We start from the raw sequence: 18,395 nt of genomic DNA, 5'->3' as shown, positions 1-18,395 counted from the left end.
CCGGTGGCGTCCCACACGGCAGTCAGGTGGTACTCACCCTGTGGTCAAGCTTGTCGCTGTGCGATAACAGTGCTGCGTTAGGTGATGGTCCCCGGCGTACTGCTGCTTCACATTGTAAGCTGTGCGGCTTGTGTGGTTGGCTTGGCGTCTCACGTGATCTGTCACGTGGTCTCCTGTGTGCCAGTCAGCTGATGTTCGTATCTTGCGCTTAGTTGGCTGTATTCCTTCTTTTGGTTATGAGGCAATCTGAAATCCTTCAGTGACGATGTGGGTAATGGTGGGTGATCTCTTCAGTCATAGGTAATGCCAGGTAATGCCAGACGTGTTTTGAGGTACTCCAACCTCTTCCTCAGTGGCCATGTTAGAACTGCTAGGACTGCCCTCTTTTATACCCACTCTGTCTAATGACCCACCAAAAATCAGACCTGGATTTTATTCACTGGGATTTGCTGCTCAAATTATGTCCTCATTGGGACATTTCACTATAGTATTTGTGAGATAAATGAAGGAATTTTTATGGGGAAAATGAAGAGGATAGTGGTCAGTATCTTGGTCATAAGGTTGTGTCTATTTTTATATGAAAAACACATTTCCATGTGTGTTTTTCGTGTATATGCGTTTTTTCGTCTATTACTGCTATTTTATCTTTGTTGTTTCATGTGATGTTGTTTCAAGAGAAATTGGTATGTCTTTACTTTAGTTATGAAGGTGCATCTAATTTTATGCATTGAAGGTATATCATTTTCCGGGTTGCGTCTTTTTGTTTAATATCGACTATAGAAACTTTCACAATAGAAATTTACTATGGAGATTTTGAAAAAGATGTTTGTGGATGTCTTGGGCATAAAAATGTGTCTACTTTTATATAAATTTTTTATCTATTCCTGCTATTTTATCTTTATCGTTTAGTCTAATATTCCACTTTGCTAAAGAGCAATTTATATGTCTGTTAACTTCAAACATTTAAATGGGGTGGTATTAACAAAATAGAGACAAGGGTAGTGGATATCTTGATTATGTATTTGTATCTGGTTGTACATAAAACCCACTCTGTATGTTTTTCCGTGTGTTTTCCGTGCGTTTTTCAATGTGTGCTTGTTTTTTTGTCTGATGTTCATGTATTGTCTTTAATATTTAGTTTTATATCCCAATTGAATTGTGAGGGTTTATTTAAAAAAAAAATCTATTTATTTCCTATATTTCCATCTTCCTGAATATATTCTATTTTGGTTTAAATTTTGTGCTTCTTAAGGTCTTTTCTTTCTGTAGACTTGTTTTTAATTAGCTGTATATATTTGTATTTATATGCCGGGAGCGGAGGCCCGCCATTGAGGAGCGGGCAAGGTGCTGGTAAGACAGCCAGACCTCGTCTGTCCATTAACGGGGGGCATGCACCCCATTTGTTTTGGCTGGATGGTATAGCATAAGTGATTTCAGGAGTCTCCATCGAAATATGAGCGTGGTGCCGGCTGGAGTTGCTAGATCTTGTGTGTGCATCAACGTATTTGTCTTTCCGGTCATAGGAATCCAAACAGTTCGAATTCAGCATTTAAACCATCTGGTATTAGTGTTTCGAAATCGTAGATTCTCCTTGATTCCTGTCTTGACATTTGTGAGATGTGGTCTCCTCCTCTCCAATTAATTTCTACTTTCTCAAAGGCTATATATGTTAATTGATTTGCATCCTTATTATGATATAGTTTAAAATGGTTCGATAGAGAGTGTTTTTCATATATATGTTTTTTGTTATTCCTGTGTTCCCATATTCTTTTCTTTAAAGATCTCTTGGTTCTCCCTATGTATTGTTTTTTACAGGGACATTTTTCATATACAGTACATTGGATGAGTCGCAAGATAAAAATTTGCCGATTTGGTAAGTGATTAAATATTCTTGGAAAATTTGTGTTTTTACAGTTGCAGCAACGGGCGCATCTGTAAAAACCTTTTAAATTAAACCAATTATGTGGCATTTCATTATTTAGTGTTTTTTTGTGGTTTCTAACTGTAGGTGCTACTTTTAGTGCCAAATTAGGTGCTTTGGTGTATACAATCTGTGGTATTCTTATTAGAAAGGGGACCAATTACCTTATCCTTTAGGACATAATGCTAGTGATTCTTAATAATTGTTTCCACTTTTTTATATTGGGCATTGTATGGTAGGATCATTCTTATCAAATTGTCAGCTTGTTTCTCCTTTCTTGTATCCTTGATTTGTGATTTTTTTTTTCAACATATTTTAATATATAACCAAATAAATTACTTATTTTATATCTATTAAATAAATATAATTTGTGTAATAACCATATATAGATATAGAATGCCTGCCTAATATTTATTCATACAATTTTTTGCAATACTACTGGCTGGGTGAGCCACCTAAGACAGAGCACCAACCCAAGGCGAGAAATTGGGAGATCAACTATTAGTTTCTTGTCTGACAATAGCACACCATTCCCAGGAATGACTTTATTTGCCTAGTGGTTACAGGTCAGGGCCAATTCCGTATCGCCTCTATTTTGTTCACTTAGGGTTTGATGACTCCATGCCCAATGACATACCCCAGGTCCTTAGTCTCTTCTAACCCTATCGCACTTTTTTTGGGTTAGCGGTTAGGCCAGCTTTCCAAAGGGAGTCCACTACAGCCTGTGCTTTGGGTAGGTTACTCTCCCAGTCGGTACTGTGGATGACAATATTGTCCAGGTAAGCCGAAGAATACCAATGATGTTAACAAAGCACAATGTCCATTAGTCACTGAAAAGTGGCGGGGTCGCCATGCAGACCAAAGAGTAAGACCTTATATTGATACAGCCCCTCAGGTGTGATGAAGGCAGTTTTCTCTTTGGCAGCCCCCGTTAAGGTCACCTGCCAGTACCCTTTCATGAGTTCCAAAGCAGAAAAATACCGGGCTTGTCCTAACCTCTTGATGAACTCAGCCAACCGAGGTATGGGATGCGCATCGAACTTGAAAACCTTGTCAAGTTTCTGAAAGTCGCTACAAAACCGCAACATCCTGTCCGGCTTGGGTATCAATACTATAGGACTGGCCCACTCACTTTTTGACTCCTCAATGATGTCTAACTGCAACATTAGATGCACCTCCTCCGATATGGCTTGCCTCGGGTACCTGGTATGGTTTTAATCAGACTTTTGCCTGAGGCTCAGTGACAATGTCATGTTGGATTATGGAAGTTCGTCCAGGGAGGTCCAAGAACACATCCGTGTTCAGACTAACAAACTCCCTGGCCTCCTGAGTCTGTTTAGAGGAGAGGCTATCAGCAATTTTTACTGTGGCAGCCGCCTCTCTTGCATCAGACAAAGGGGCCAGTACCTCTTCTCCAAGAATACCCTGCTGCAGGCTATCTTCTTTACAGTTTTCCCTATATTTCCACGGTTTGAGTAAATTCACATGGTAAACCTGCTCCGGCTTTCACCGCCCTGGCTGGTGTACCTTGTAGTTTACATCTCTAATTTTCTCGAATACATTGTAGGGTCCCTGCCACCTAGCCAGGAAATTACTGTCCACGGTTGGCGCCAGAACCAAAACCCGATTTCCCGGGTTAAAGATCTGGACCCGAGCCTGCCAATTATAGTCTCGACTCTGGGCTCGCTGAGCTGCCTCTATATGCTCCCTAACAAGAGGCAACACTGTCTCTATCCGATCTTGCATCTGGGTAATGTATTCAATGACACTTTTATGTGGAGTGGGTTTGTGGTTCCCACGCCTCTTTGGCCACACCCAAGAGGCCGCGAGGGTGTCTGCGATATAGCAGTTCAAAGGGCGAGAACCCAGTAGAGGCCTGGTGTACCTCTTGCACTGCAAACATGAGGTAGGGCAGAGGGAGGTCCCAGACCTTACTATCTTTAGACACTACATTTTTCAACATATTTTTTAATGTTTGGTTAAACCATTCTCCCAGACCGTCCATTTGTGGATGGTAAACAGATGTCAGTAGTTGTTTTATGTGCAGCAACAAGTTCCCTCATCACCTTGGACATAAAAGGAGTCCTGTCACAACCATGGTCATGGTCGTGACTCCTGTGTCCGCATGCTGTTGCCTGCGGTCTGGTGTTGTTGTTCAGCCACAGGTGAGGGCCGCTTGTATGTTGCCTCACTTGTGGTTGCCGCTGGCAACATGTGTTTGTACTTGGCAGTATAGCAGCCTGAGCTGGTGCTAGGTAGCTTGCTGTCAAGTGCATGCGGTTACACCTGGTTGTGTGTATGTATGCACTTTGTATGTCTGGTGTGCACGTGGTTTATGTAGGTGTGCACTGTGACACTTCCCTTCACTGTGGCTGCCTGTGGCAACGTTTCGCATGGTGTACATGTGGTGGCAGTGTCTCGGCCTTCTGGCTGACTCCCAGGACATGGTTGCCACCCATGTCGTTGCCTGCGGTAACAACTGCAGTGTGATGCTCATTTGGACACTTCCCCTTTAAGTGGTTTCACTCCCTGGTTAGTGTTGGAAGGGTTAATTCCCTCTCCTGTGTGTGTCTGTGTGGGTGTGGCAACTTTGGGCTATAAAGCCTCTTTGGAGATCAGAAGCTGAGGGGGTTCTTCAGCCATGCTTTGCTGGAGACACCCTCCTGGTAATTCCATCTGCCAGTGGGGGCCACCCTTGTGGTCATAAACAAATTGTTATGTATTGTTATACACGATGTTATGAGGATGTGTTTGTGTGTCATGTCTATTTATTGCAGTGTATGGTTTCCTGGCGTCCTGTGTGGTGTGTGTGCTCTGTCTATTGTGTTTGTGGACAGCAGCACTGATACTTGGGTCCCGGGCTATGTGTCTGTGGCAGGTAAGTGTTAGTACCAGTTGCACTTACCTGCCATTGCCATATGACTGTTTCTGTTTCCCCTGTCTTTATAGTTTGGCCATCTTTAGACTCCTATTTCTCCATGTCCAGGAGGAACAGGTAGTCTACCCAGCTCCTAGCTTAGGGACCTGCGGAGGGCTAGTAGGGACCCGAGGTTCCAGAGCATGAGCACTCCTACCTTCAAGGTCGGCTCATGTCGCTAGGAGTTAGGGTCAGATTAGGGAAGCAATAGGAGGTGACCTGCTCCCTAATTCTGTGGTTCTGGCCAAGTCGTGACTACCATCCTCTATCATCGCACGGCTGAGGGTTTTCCCCATCCTCAGCCGTGACAGGTCCCTTGGTCAGTCAGAACCTCTTTAGGTAGTCCCACTCGGGAAAATATCTCCATTAACTCCTTAGCAATGAGTTTGGCTGAGGTACAGTATGTCGCAGTGGCACCTCCTCCGGGTACTGAGTGGCGTAGTCTAGAATGACTAAGATGTGTTGAAGACCTCTGGCAGACTTCAGTACTGGGCCTATGAGGTCCATAGCTATTCACTCAAACGGTACTTCAATAATCGGTAGAGGTACTAGGGGACTATGGGAATGTGGCTGGGGGCTAGATATCTGTCAGGTCGGGCAAGACTTACAAAACTCTTCCACTTCTTTGAATATGCTGGGCCAGTAAAACCACTGTAGAATTTGATCATGAGTTTTCTGCAGCCCCAGGTGACATCCGAGAACGTGTTGGTGGGTTAGATATAACACAAGCTTGCGATAAGCCTTGGGGACCACCAACTGTTCAATAGGCTCACCTTGTAGTTCGTTTACCCAATACAACATATCCTGATGAACCACAAAACGTGGAAAACACTGACTCTGCCCCAGGTTGTAGTGGTTCACCATCTACTATTAACACATTTTACCAGGTGTAGGATAGCGTTGGGTCCCGACGTGGGGAGGTACCAAAATTATCTCCGGAGACATTGAGGTCTGCCAATTCAAGACTCGGCAGCAAGTCCTCCACGTCTCTCACCATCACACTTAGTGGGGTTGTCTCCTCCTCTTCCACCGAAGTGGCAGTCACCCCTACAGCTGCCCCCTTGGTCTCAGATTCCCAGGGTTCTGGTCTTCTCACTGAGCCAGGCCACTCTGCTAGGGTTACCCCTGTCTCATGGGTATCAGTCAGTCTCATAGCAGGCCACAGTGCCGAAAAGCCCGGGAAGTCTCTACCTATTAGGAGTTCATAATGTAGATTTGCGGTGAAAGCCACCTCGTGGGTCCATCTACCGCCACTGTGGTTAGAGGCACCAGCGTGGTGGGGTAGTCTTTTAAGTCTCAGTGGATGCACATCACCCTGAATTTCCTGGCAGTATACTCAGTGGAACTGCACCAGTGTAGCCCTTACTAGGGTCACCAGACTCCCTGAGTCCAGCAGAGCCTCCACCGGAGTGTCTCCCACTTCCACCTGGCACAAGTGATCTAGAGACTCTGGGGTACCTGTTGCACACAGCCTTCTGGCATATAGCAACTGATGGTAGCCATAGTTAGTGTCCATGGGCTCAACTCGATGGGGACAGTCAGCCCTTACATGCCCAGGCTCCTGACACCGCCAGCAGACTATTGGAGCCAGGTCTGCCGTGGATACATCCCAGGTGGGTTTTATCAGCTCAAATCTCCGGGCCTGGGGTTGAGATTTCCAGGGTTTACCAACCCCCCTCCTGACAGAACCCTCCTTCAGATTCCTGGTAGATTCATAGCATTTCACCAGGTCCATCATCTCAAGGGCATTACCAGGAGACAGCTGACCGATCCAGTGCTGGAGAGGGTATGGCAAAGCCCTCTAAAATATAATCGGCTAACAGACGATCTAGCTTAGCAGTAGGACACAGCACATCACGCTGTAATCATTTTTGCAAGAGGTGAGGTAAGTTATAATACTGGGGTCTTGCAGGCTCAGCCGGGTTGAACCCCCACTGATGCACCCGCTGGGCCCGGACCAACACATTCACCCCCATTTTTGCCAGAATCTCACCCTTGACTTTCTGGTAGTCGGCCGCTTGATCGTCCGGCAAGTCTAAATACACCCGCTAGGAATCTGATGCCAGGAACGGAGCGACGACCTCAGCCCACTGGTCACGGGTTAACTTTTCCCTGATGGCCACTTTCTCGCATATCGCCGGGTAGGTTTTGATGTCGTTTGCGGGGGTCATCTTAGGAATCACAGCACGGACTTCTTTCTAGGCATCGTGAATGCTCGGGGTTGCTCAAGCTGTCTGCAAAGCTATCACGTGATGTAGCAACAACTGGTTAGTCTCCTACTGTTGCTTATTAGCCTCGCATTGCTGCAGGTTTGTCTCTCACTGCTGTAGATTAGTCTCCGTGAGGGCCTTCATAACAGAATCCATTTTGTCATGCGGCACTGGTTGTAATACAGCTGGTTTAATGTATGACATACAACCGTGCCTGAAAAATGCAGAAACCAAAAATATTGTCATTTACGCCAGCCTCCCTGCTCTTGACCACATCCTCCACCAATTGTGGGATTGGGCTCTGGTAGACAGGATTAGCAGACACAGTATAGCGGCAACAACAAGCTGTTTGGATCAAACTGTTTAGTGTTTTATTCACATTTTAGGCAAGTGACAAAACAAGCAAAAATCACCTTGCGGTGTTAGGGGTACTGTGATTTACACCATGAGGCAATTCTGCCTCAAAGAGTCCTTGAGCATAGCACCACAAACCTGTTTTCACGCCAAACAGGTAGCAAGCCTTCATCCAGACACAAGGCTCCCAAATCCCAACACAGAGACCTCGCTTCTGAGCCCAGATGCCTATTTAAAGGACAGCCAGGTGCTGCCAAAACTTGGACCGGAACTTAAAATTCGGCCCGGCATTTGACCTCACCTGGCTGTAGGTCATGAGGGAGCTTTGTAAGTTGCTGCATATCAAACCGTTATGGATGTCCGTTTACCATCCGCAAATGAACGGTCTGGTTTAACGGTTTAATAAAACATTAAAAACCGTGTTAAAAAGGGCGGGGTCTAAAGATGGGAAGGACTGGGACATTCTTATGCCCCATCTCAGGTTTGCGGTGCGAGAGGTGCCCTAGGCCTCTACTGGGTTCTCACCCATTGAATTACTATATGGCAGACATCCTTGAGGTTTGTTGGACGTAGCCAAAGAGGTGTGGGAACAGCTACCCACTCCGCATAAAAGTGTCCTGGAGTACATTACCAAGATGCAACAGTGGATAGAGACCGTTTTGCCTCTGGTCAGGGAACATATGAAAGCAGCTCAGTGAGCCCAGAATCGGGTCTATAATCGGCAGGCTCGGGTCCAGATCTTTACGCTGGGTGATCGGGTTTTGGTCCTGGTGCCTACCGTGGACAGTAAGTTCCTGGCTAGGTGGCAGGGGCCCTACAAGGTACTTGAAAAAATTGGAGAGATAAACTACAAGGTACACCAGCCAGGGAGGCGAAAGCCGGAGCAGGTGTACCATGTGAATTTACTCAAACCGTGGAAAGACAGGGAAACCTGTACTGAAGACAGCCTGCGACCAGGGTTTTTTGGAGAAGAGGTTTTGGCCACTCTGTCTGAAGCAGGCCTGCCACAGTAAGAATGGCTGACAGCCTCTCCTCTAAGCAGGCTCAGGAGGCCAGGGAGAGTTTATTAGCCTGTACATGGATGTGTTCTCAGACCTCCCTGGACGCACTTCCACAATTCAGCATGACATTGTCACTGAGCTAAAAGCTAAAACCATACCGGGTACCCGAGGCTCAGCGACAAGCGATCTCGGAGAAAGTGCAGAAAATGCTGCAAAAAAGTGAGTGGGCCAGTCCTATAGTCTTAATACCCAAGCCAGACAGGACGTTATGGTTCTGTAATGATTTTCATAAACTGAACAAGATTTCCAAATTCGATGAGTATCCCGTGTCCTGGCTCGATGAGCTTATTGAAAGGTTTAAACAAGCCCGGTATTTTTCGATTTTGGACCTCACAAAAGGGTAGTGGCAGGTGCCCTTATCGGATGCTGCCAAAGAGAAAACTGCCTTCATCACACCGGAGGGGCTATATCAATACAAAGTGTTACCCTTTGGTCTGCATGGCGCCCCCGCCACCTTTCAAAGGCTAATGGACATTGTACTTCGTCCACATGGTCGGTACGCTTTGGCATACCTGGAAAATATCGTTATCCACAGTACCGACTGGGAAAGTCACCTACCTAAAGTACAGGCTGTGGTGGACTCCCTTAGGAAGGCTGGGCTAACAAATAAATGCGCGATAGGGTTAGAGGAGACTAAGTACCTGGGGTATGTCATTGGGCACAGAGTTATCAAACCTCAAGTGAATAAAATAGAGAATTGGCCCTGACCTATCACCACTAGACAAGTAAAGTCGTTCCTAGGAATGGTGGGCTATTACATGAGGTTTGTTCCCCACTTTGCTACAGTGGCTGCGCGATTGACAGGGCTCTTGAAGTAACACAGGTCGGTGATGGTTTGCTGGGATGATCAGGTGGAAGAGGCATTCTCCGCTTTGAAGTTGGCCCTGTGTGGGTCCCTGGTTTTGGCGATGCCCGACTTCAAACGGGAATTCATAGTACAGATAGACGTATCCGAAGTAGGTCTTGGTGCGGTACTGTCTCAGGAAGTCAACAGGGAGGAGCATCCCATTGTCTTCCTAAGCCGCAAGCTTACCCCAGCCAAAAATAGGTACAGTATAGTGAGAGAGTGCTGGCTATCAAGTGGGCACTCGAGTCTCTCCGCTACTATTTGTTGAGTAGAATGTTCCGCCTGGTGACTGACCACTCCCCTCTGAAGTGGATGAGCCAGGCCAAAGAGAGAAATGACCGAGTCACCAGGTGGTTCCTATCCTTACAAAACTTTAAGTTCTCCGCAGAATACAGGGCAGACAGGTTGCAGGGAAAGGTTGATGCCCTGTCCCGGGTATACTGTATGGCATGTATTCACCCCCTCAGGGTTAAACAAATGCGGGAGGTATGTAAGAAGGTACAAGGAATCATTGTAGATAATGTAGTAAGGCAGCTCTCACCTGCGTTGGTTATGAACACCCCTTGTGCACGGATGCCGCACCTGGATGCGGTAAAGTCCAGAAATTTGAAAAAAGAGTATCCAGCTCAATTCAGGTGAAATTAAGAATGACCTTTATTACAGCATTAAAATCCGTAATGCAAGTATAAATCTACATGTTTCAGACCTCTTAGATATATGGGTCCTTCCTCATGACAAGCATGAATATGAAATGGAAGCAGCTCCCTATATATCCTAGACTAACCCCAGGTTGATAGCTATCGCCTGGGAGGAGGAGACATAGGGAGGCGGTTCCATGCAATTTAATTAGGTTAAAAAAAACTACAAGCCAAAACATGAAAAACATGAAAGACAATGGAAAGAGGTTGAGATATAAATTCTAACACTAAAACAATAGTGATAAATGGGACTCAGTGTTTATAAATAATCAACATAGGGACATATGAAGAAATATATATATGTATAGCATACAATTAGTATTGTAAAATAAGATTGTGGCGCTTATTAAGTCCCTGGGGCTGGCGTGATCCTAATTGGAATATCCAGAAGGCTTCCCTGTTAAGGAGTTTCCTCATATGATCTCCCCCTCTTGGTGGCAAATAGACCCTCTCTATGCTTTTGGCTTTTAAACCAGACACATCCCCTGCATGTGCTATTGCAAAATGTAGGCTGGCTGCAGAGACATTCCGGTCTCTGTAGTGCGGTACGTCAGATATGTGTTTACGTATCTGATTTTTTAACGGATTGACAGTACAGCCCACATATTGCAAAGAGCACCATATACATGTGATGAGATAGACTACATGTCGAGTATTGTAATTAATATATGATTGTATTTTATATTCTTTTTCATTTGCAGTAGATCAAAATGTTTTCTCTATCATCATGTGATCGCAACAAATACATTTCTTGTGTCCACATCTAAAACTACCTTTGTAGTGCAACCATGTAGCTTGAGGTCTCTCCCTATCCAAGAAGAAACTTGGGCTGATAATATTACCCAGAGTGGGTGCTCTCTTAGCCACACATTTTATTCCATTTGACACAATCTCTGCCCAGTTGTCATCAAAATTGAGAATGTGAAAATATTTTTTCATAATCTTGAATATAGCAGGAAATTCCTGACTAAATTGTGTTATAAAATATGTGGCATGTTGGTTGGTATCAGTCCTCCCTAGCTGTTTAAACTTTGTGGAGGATTCGGGAAAAACCAGGGACTGCCTGTTAATATCAAGAACCATTTTGGTAGCCCGTTCAATGTTGTTATGTGAGTATTCCCTGCGTAGGAGTCTATCCCTTATATTGGAAGCTTCTCTTTCAAAATCATGTGGGTCAGAGCAATTGCGGCGAGCATGAATCAATTCCCCTTTGGGGATATTGTGGATGGTGTGAGAAAGATGACATGAATGGGCTAGTAGTGTAGTATTCCCAGCTAGCTGTTTCCGATAGGTGCATGTGCTGACTCTGTGGGTGGAGATATTCCCCCTCAGGCACAGGTCCAAAAAATGGATCTCAGTGTCATTAGTTATAAACACAAATTGGATACAATTGACACAAGAGTTGAAATGTCTAATAAGCTCCGGTATGGACGCCACATCCCCAGACCATGCCATCAGCAGGTCATCGATGTAGCGTCCATACCAGAGCAGACGGTCCAAAAACTGAGAGGTGTCGATGAGGAGAAAGTGACCCTCCCACCATGCCATGGTCTGAAACATGTAGATTTATACTTGCATTACAGATTTTAATGCTGGAATAAAGGAATCATTGTGGATGATAAGTAAGTGTCACGAGGTCCCTGGCCTCGGTGGAGTAAGAGCCTTTTTTTTTTGTGTCAGCAGCAGTTGCTGACAACTTGGTATTTAGTATGGCTGTATAGCTGATCCGGGACAGCTCTTACTAAAAGTAGTCAAAGTGCTGGGTGGGCGACTACTCCCCACGTTCCAGGCTGGGATTTGTCAGGCCTATAAAAAACAGCAAGCAGTGTCAGGTGTGGGAAATTGTATTTCTTTCTCTGACATTGAAGATCTGGAAATCTCTGTATCAGGACCTAAGCATTGTGCCAGGCTGGAGGCCTGAAACCGGGAGGACTGCTCTGTTCTGAGCTATGACAGTCGGGTGTGGATTAACACCTAGGACCAAAGATGACTGTTTTACTATTTTTGAGCTATCTGGGTGTGAACTAACACCAATACTGCAAATGAACTGTTGTACTGTGTACTTGCAACAAGTGTGAATAAACACTGACGTTTTTTTTAAACCAAATTGTATTCATTTAGTTTTGTCAATCATCAGTTGCTGTTACATTATACATAATCCAATGTTTACAAAATCAGATTGCATAGGTACATAGACAAATGTTACAAAGGATTATCAATCAGAACCCGTGACATCACAGGGACAATCTCGAGTTTTAAACAACTGTAATAGTAGCTTAAACATATTCAACTCCCTCCCCTCCCCCCCACCCTAGTTCAAGAAGATCAGGTATTCACCCTCGCTAACGCTCTCTTAATTCCCCAAGATTCCGAAACAACCGACACCATATTGAGACCAATAGAGTTCCTACTGTTCCAATTTACCTAAAGCACCTTTCATCTGCTCCAGTAAATACCAGGACATTTGCTTTAAAGGGTTCATAAGCGCTTTGATTTCAGTGGGTTCTAACACATTAATAATAAATCCCCTCCATCTGGTCATTAACCTTTGCAGTGCCTTTTCTGTACTCTGCTCTACCGAATAAAACTCTCTGTGTAAGCACCATTTTACCTGTATTATAATCTCTCCAAGTGAGGGGGTTATCTGGAGTAACCAGTTCTTGAGTATACACCGTTTTGCCGCTAGGATACATACATGTGTAATCTGCGCTAACTTCGTGCCTTCGGGGTAATAGTGGAACAAAATTAACCCTGGAGTTAATGCAATCGTGATGCGCATTACATTATTTAGCCACTCTATGAAGGCCGTCCAAAACTCCACTATCTTAGGACAAGTCCACAATCCGTGGAATAAGTTGGAATTCTCCAATTTACATTTTGGGCAATGTGTTATTTTATTTGCCTGAATAGTCGACTGTGTTTTATAAAACCCTTAGATGGCTCTGTGTGCTATTTTAAAGGGAACCTGTCACCAGTTTTATGGTGTCCTATCTAAGGGCAACATAAATAAGTGACTGATTCGCTTAGCAAAATGTTGGGTCACTTTCTTTAATTGACCCAATCAATCTGCCAACATCTTGTATTGAAAAGCTCCAGCTGATAATGATGAGTCCTGAATATTCATGAACTCCTGACTCTCCCCGCCCACCTGCTGCTGAGTGACAGTTTGTTGCCATAGGAATCAGCAGCAGGTGGGCAGGGGAGTGGCTATAGCTCTGAATTAAATATACGCTGGACTCGATGACCTCACGCCGGACTCGAAACAGCTCATTAGCATACGGCATGCGGCATCTTTGTGTGTACATTATGAGGTAACCATCTGTCACACCAGTAAGTGAATACATCTAAGGTACTTTTTAGTAGTTAATGATTGTATATAATTAGTTAGATTATAATCAAATATCCACATGACAGGTTCCCTTTAAATTGAGTTTCCTGCCAAATTTCATTGGGGGTCACTTTTCTCAGGCATAACCATCCCTTCAATATGTCCTCATGCGTTCCCTGCTCATCAAGCTCTTTATTCCATGCCCTGAACGGTTGGAGAGGAAAATTCTCCTGTCGAGCTCCATGCAGTCTACCCTGTAGGTCTGATAAGGACAATGAGGTAGTAGCTGTGCCCCTTAGGAGGTCAAATCTATTTGTAGTGAATTCCTTTCTAAGGCCGATTATCCTGTGCTTTAAAAAGTTATATACCTGAAGATATGCCAAATAGTGGCTAGAACCTAAAGTATATTTGTTACATAACGCTTCAAAACTAAGATATCGGAGATCAGTACTATGCCAAACATCATTTACCGAACGTATTCCCTTTACTCGCCATTCACAAAATTGTTTGTTAAGTCTGCCTTCCAAAAATTCGGGGTGACCCCAAATAGACATATATTTCGATAAGGAAAATGGTAACCCATATTCTTTGCGCACCGCTTTCCACGTTGCTACCGTGTCTTTTATTATAAGGCTTTTTCTCAGAGATAGAGGCAAATTAGCAAACTCAGTGTGAAGTAATGCTACTAAAGACCAGGGGGCAGCTAAGGCTACTTTCACACTAGCGTTCGGGCGGATCCGTTCTGAACGGATCCGCTCATAATAATGCAGACGGAGGCTCCGTTCAGAACGGATCCGTCTGCATTAAAATGGCAAAAAAAAAGCTAAGTGTGAAATTAGCCTCGGACGGATCCGTCCAGACTTTCAATGTAAAGTCAATGGGGGACGGATCCGCTTGAAGATTGAGCCACATTGTGGCATCTTCAAACGGATCCGTCCCCATTGACTTACATTGTACGTCTGGACGGATCCGCACGGATCCGCACGCCTCCGCACGGCCAGGCGGACACCCGAACGCTGCAAGCAGCGTTCAGCTGTCCGCCTGTCCGTGCGGAGGCGAGCGGAGCGGAGGCTGAACGCCGCCAGACTGATGCAGTCTGAGCGGATCCGCTCCATTCAGACTGCATCAGGGCTGGACGGCTGCGTTCGGGTCCGCTCGTGAGCCCCTTCAAACGGAGCTCACGAGCGGACAGCCGAACGCTAGTGTGAAAGTAGCCTAAGTCCGATTCCAAATTATAGTTTGAGTAACTACTTCTTCCTGACAACCAATCCAGGGCATGTCTAAGATTACTGGCAAGGTTATATCTCCTGATGTCTGGGAAATTCACCCTCCCTTTTCCCTTGGAAGCTGCAGTTTCCGTAGTGAAATCCTCGGACGCTTGCTTTTCCAAATAAAGTAACGAAACGCTGATTCTAAAGAATGTATATCCGCATGCTTAATTAACAGCGGTATTGTTTTCATAGGGTATAATAAGCGTGCGAAACTGATCATTTTTAATAAATAACATCTACCCATTAGGGAAAGGGGGAGATGCATCCACCTGTCTATGTCTCCCTGAATTTTCTGAATCAAAGGAGGGTAGTTCAATGAGTATATAGATTCCGGGGTTTTCCCTAAATTAATGCCCAGATAGCGGACCGTATGTTTGGCAATTTTTACCGGGCAATTTCGGTGGTCATAATCCTTGGCCTGACATGTCTGGGAGAGGAGCAGGAGTTCACTTTTGTCCGCGTTAATTTTGAAGCCAGACGCACTTCCGAAATCTGAAAGCTTATTTATCGAAGGAAGCAAATCCCTCTGGGGTTTCGCCAAGAAAACTAATAAATCATCCGCGTATAGAGCGTGCTTTATTTCTTTGGAGCCTACTTTGATTCCTCCTATCTCCCTGGTGATACTGAGATAACGGGATAAAGGTTCCAAAGCAATATTAAAAAGTAATGGCGAGAGGTGGCACCCCTGCCTAGTTCCCTTGCCTATAGCAAATGCCAGTGAAAGAAAGCCTGGGGTGTGAATCCTGGCTGAAGGATTAGCATACAGTACTTGGATATAAGTTCTAAAATTCCCAGTTAGCCCTATCTTATCCAAAACCCTATCCATCCATCCCCAACTTACATTATCAAACACTTTCTCTGCATCTATTGTTAGCAGAGCTGGGGGTGGATGTGATTCAGGCCTCATCTTTATCTCATCTAGCACTGTTAAAACCTTCCGAATGTTCGTAACTGCTGAGTGGCCTTTAACAAAACCCACTTGAGGGTCCGAGATGATCTTGGGAAGAACATCTGCTAGTCACTCAGCTAATATTTTGGAAAGGATTTTAACATCCGTATTTTTTTATGATATCGGCCAGTACGAAGCGGCCTGCGAGGGGTCTCTACCCGGTTTTGGGATTAGTTTTATATGGGCCGTGTTAGCAATCTCTGGAAGTAGCAGCCCTGATGTATGGGAGTTAAAAACTTTTGTTAGAAGTTCCGATGTTCTTCCCTCCAGAATTTTATAAAATTCTCCCGTATATCCGTCTGGACCAGGGGCCTTCCTTAGTTTTACGTTTGAAATAGTTGTCTGCACTTCCTGAACTGATGTTTTAATAGACCATTCTTATCTTTTAAGGCTAAAATCAGGGGTGATTGATGAAAGCCCTTAGCTAAATTCGCTAATAATCTCCCTGCTTTATTTCCGAATTTATATAGCTGCGTGTCTGTTTTCGATCTGTATAATAGCTCTTTCTTCTTTAACCAGAACTCGTACTCCTGCTTCTCTGCCTCCACACTGCTTCTGTCCTGTCCAATGGGTTTAATGTAAAGTCTCTGTATGCCTTCTAAGTTTTAAACCATGTGACTCTATTTCAGTTGCTACTTTCTTTTTGAGGCCCGCCACATAAGAAATCAGTCTTCCCCTCAGTGCCTCTTTCCCAGCGTCCCAAGTTAATTGAGCGTTATCAGGCTGATCGTTATTGCTGATGTATTCATCCCACCATCCCGTCAGTAGCTTGTGAAAATCTGCATTTTCACATAAATCCGAAGGGAAGCGCCATATGTAATCTGGTCCTCTAGGCGTATGATCTTGCACCCACATAGCAACCGGTGCATGATCTGAGATTACCAGATCTTCTATAGAGGAGGACTTGCATCTCCCGAATAGATTCCTTGAAACCAGAAAGTAATCTATGTGTGACCATGACTTGTGCACTAAGGAGTAATGTGTATAGTCACGTCCCTCCGGATTCAATGTCCTCCAGGTATCCACCAAACCTAAAGTCGACATGAGATCCTGTAAAATATGGGCATTACGTTGTTTAGGAGGGTTGGTACTACTGTCTGTTCTTCTGTCTTCCCCCCAATCCGCTACTAAATTTAGATCTCCCCCAACTATCTTGTCCGCTATCTGGTCTCCTAACAACCTCTCCGAGACATTGGGGCCATATATATTATATATGCTCATAACTTTATCCATTGACTGTATGGTGAGTTGTATAATTCTACCTTCCTTATCACAAGAATGTCAGGACACCTGATAAGTGAGATTCTTCCGGATCAAAATTAATACCCCGGCCTTTTGTTTTCAAGCTTTGGACCCGTAAACCTTCCAACCCAGAGCTTCCTCATCCTATGAAAATCTTCCTCTCCCAGATGGGTTTCTTGCAAGAGAGCGATGTCTGCTCCCAATCTGTTTAAGTGTCTCAATATCATTAGACGCTTCTGTGGGGATCTCAGCCCCTTCACATTCCATGAGACAACTTTAACCATTGTCTAATAGAACAAGGTTTGACCATGCAGTCTAGGGGAACACTCTAGTTTGGCACCCGACCGGACCCTCTTGAAGCTATATAGTAACAATGAGCCTCCCTTCCCCCCCTCCCTAGCCCTAACATATAAAACAGTATAAACATCCCTCTTGAACGTCGCTAAGCGTTCTTCCTTTTCTGAGGCCTCAAACTTCCAGACTTCGCTTCTTCCCGACATAGCAGGGTAAGTATGTAAAGTACAATAACATATACATAACATAATATGCATTCTCAACCTATGTCCCCCGCTCATGTTAAACATATGTAGACATAACAGATTAAGCATCAGGTGTAATCATAGATCATACTGCCTATTAACTGTCGTAAACCATCGTATGAACGGCAAAGAGGTTTCTTATCTGGCCGATGATGTCACAAATATATCTCTAACTTCACCTTCCTGATAATTACAGAATTTCTTGCAACCTATAACAGATACTGTACACCTCCCTGACTTCTATCGCAATGTTAATTACTTCCACTATAGTGGCGGTGCTTAACTAACTTAAATGCACACTAAACAAATCGCTGACTTATGTCTGCTATAATATAAAGAAACCCTGTAGGGTAAAACCTAGCATCAGGTCTCACGTCCATTTTGCGGTCTTTGATGCTGATCTTTTGGCTGCGATGTATTCCACCTATCTGTCAGCGGAGAGTTCCATGGTGCTGGTAGTCTCCTGCGTGTGGGATTGTCCAATTGGCTTGCCTTGCTGTTGCTTCTGAGTTCTTCATGTAAGTCTTTGACCTCTTCTGGACTTGTATAAATGTCGACTTGACCATCCGCGTGGAAAAGCTTTAGAATTGCTGGGTATATTAATGTGAATTTCCTTTTCTGCTGGTATAACGCCGAACAGATCTGTGAAAAAGCTCTGCGGCGTCTCGTGACCTCGGCTGAGAAATCACCGAAAATCAAAATGCGGTGCCCCTTTATTTCTAGGTCTCTGGACCGGCTCTTATATAAACGCAGTATTTCGTTTTTTTCAAAGTCTAAATAGCTCACTATGACCTGCCTCGGTCTCTGGGGTCTGTTATCTTCCGCTCTCTGGGTGTCTGACGTGGCTCTCGCCGGGCCTACCCTCTGTGCTCTCTCAGCTTTGCAGTTCGTCTGGAGGCCCAGTGCTGCCAGTAAATTCTGTTAACAGACGAGATGTAGCTCTTTCCCAGAGATGGATTCAGGGAGGCCTAATATATGGAGATTATTTATCCTGGACTGGTTTTCCAGGTCATCAATTTTCTCCCATAATCTTTTATTATCTACAGACACCTCTTGAA

Source organism: Bufo gargarizans, chromosome 1, assembly GCF_014858855.1.
Source record: "Bufo gargarizans isolate SCDJY-AF-19 chromosome 1, ASM1485885v1, whole genome shotgun sequence".
Taxonomy (NCBI): domain Eukaryota; kingdom Metazoa; phylum Chordata; class Amphibia; order Anura; family Bufonidae; genus Bufo; species Bufo gargarizans.
The sequence above is the reverse complement of the archived record's forward strand: the minus strand, read 5'-3'. Positions refer to the sequence as shown.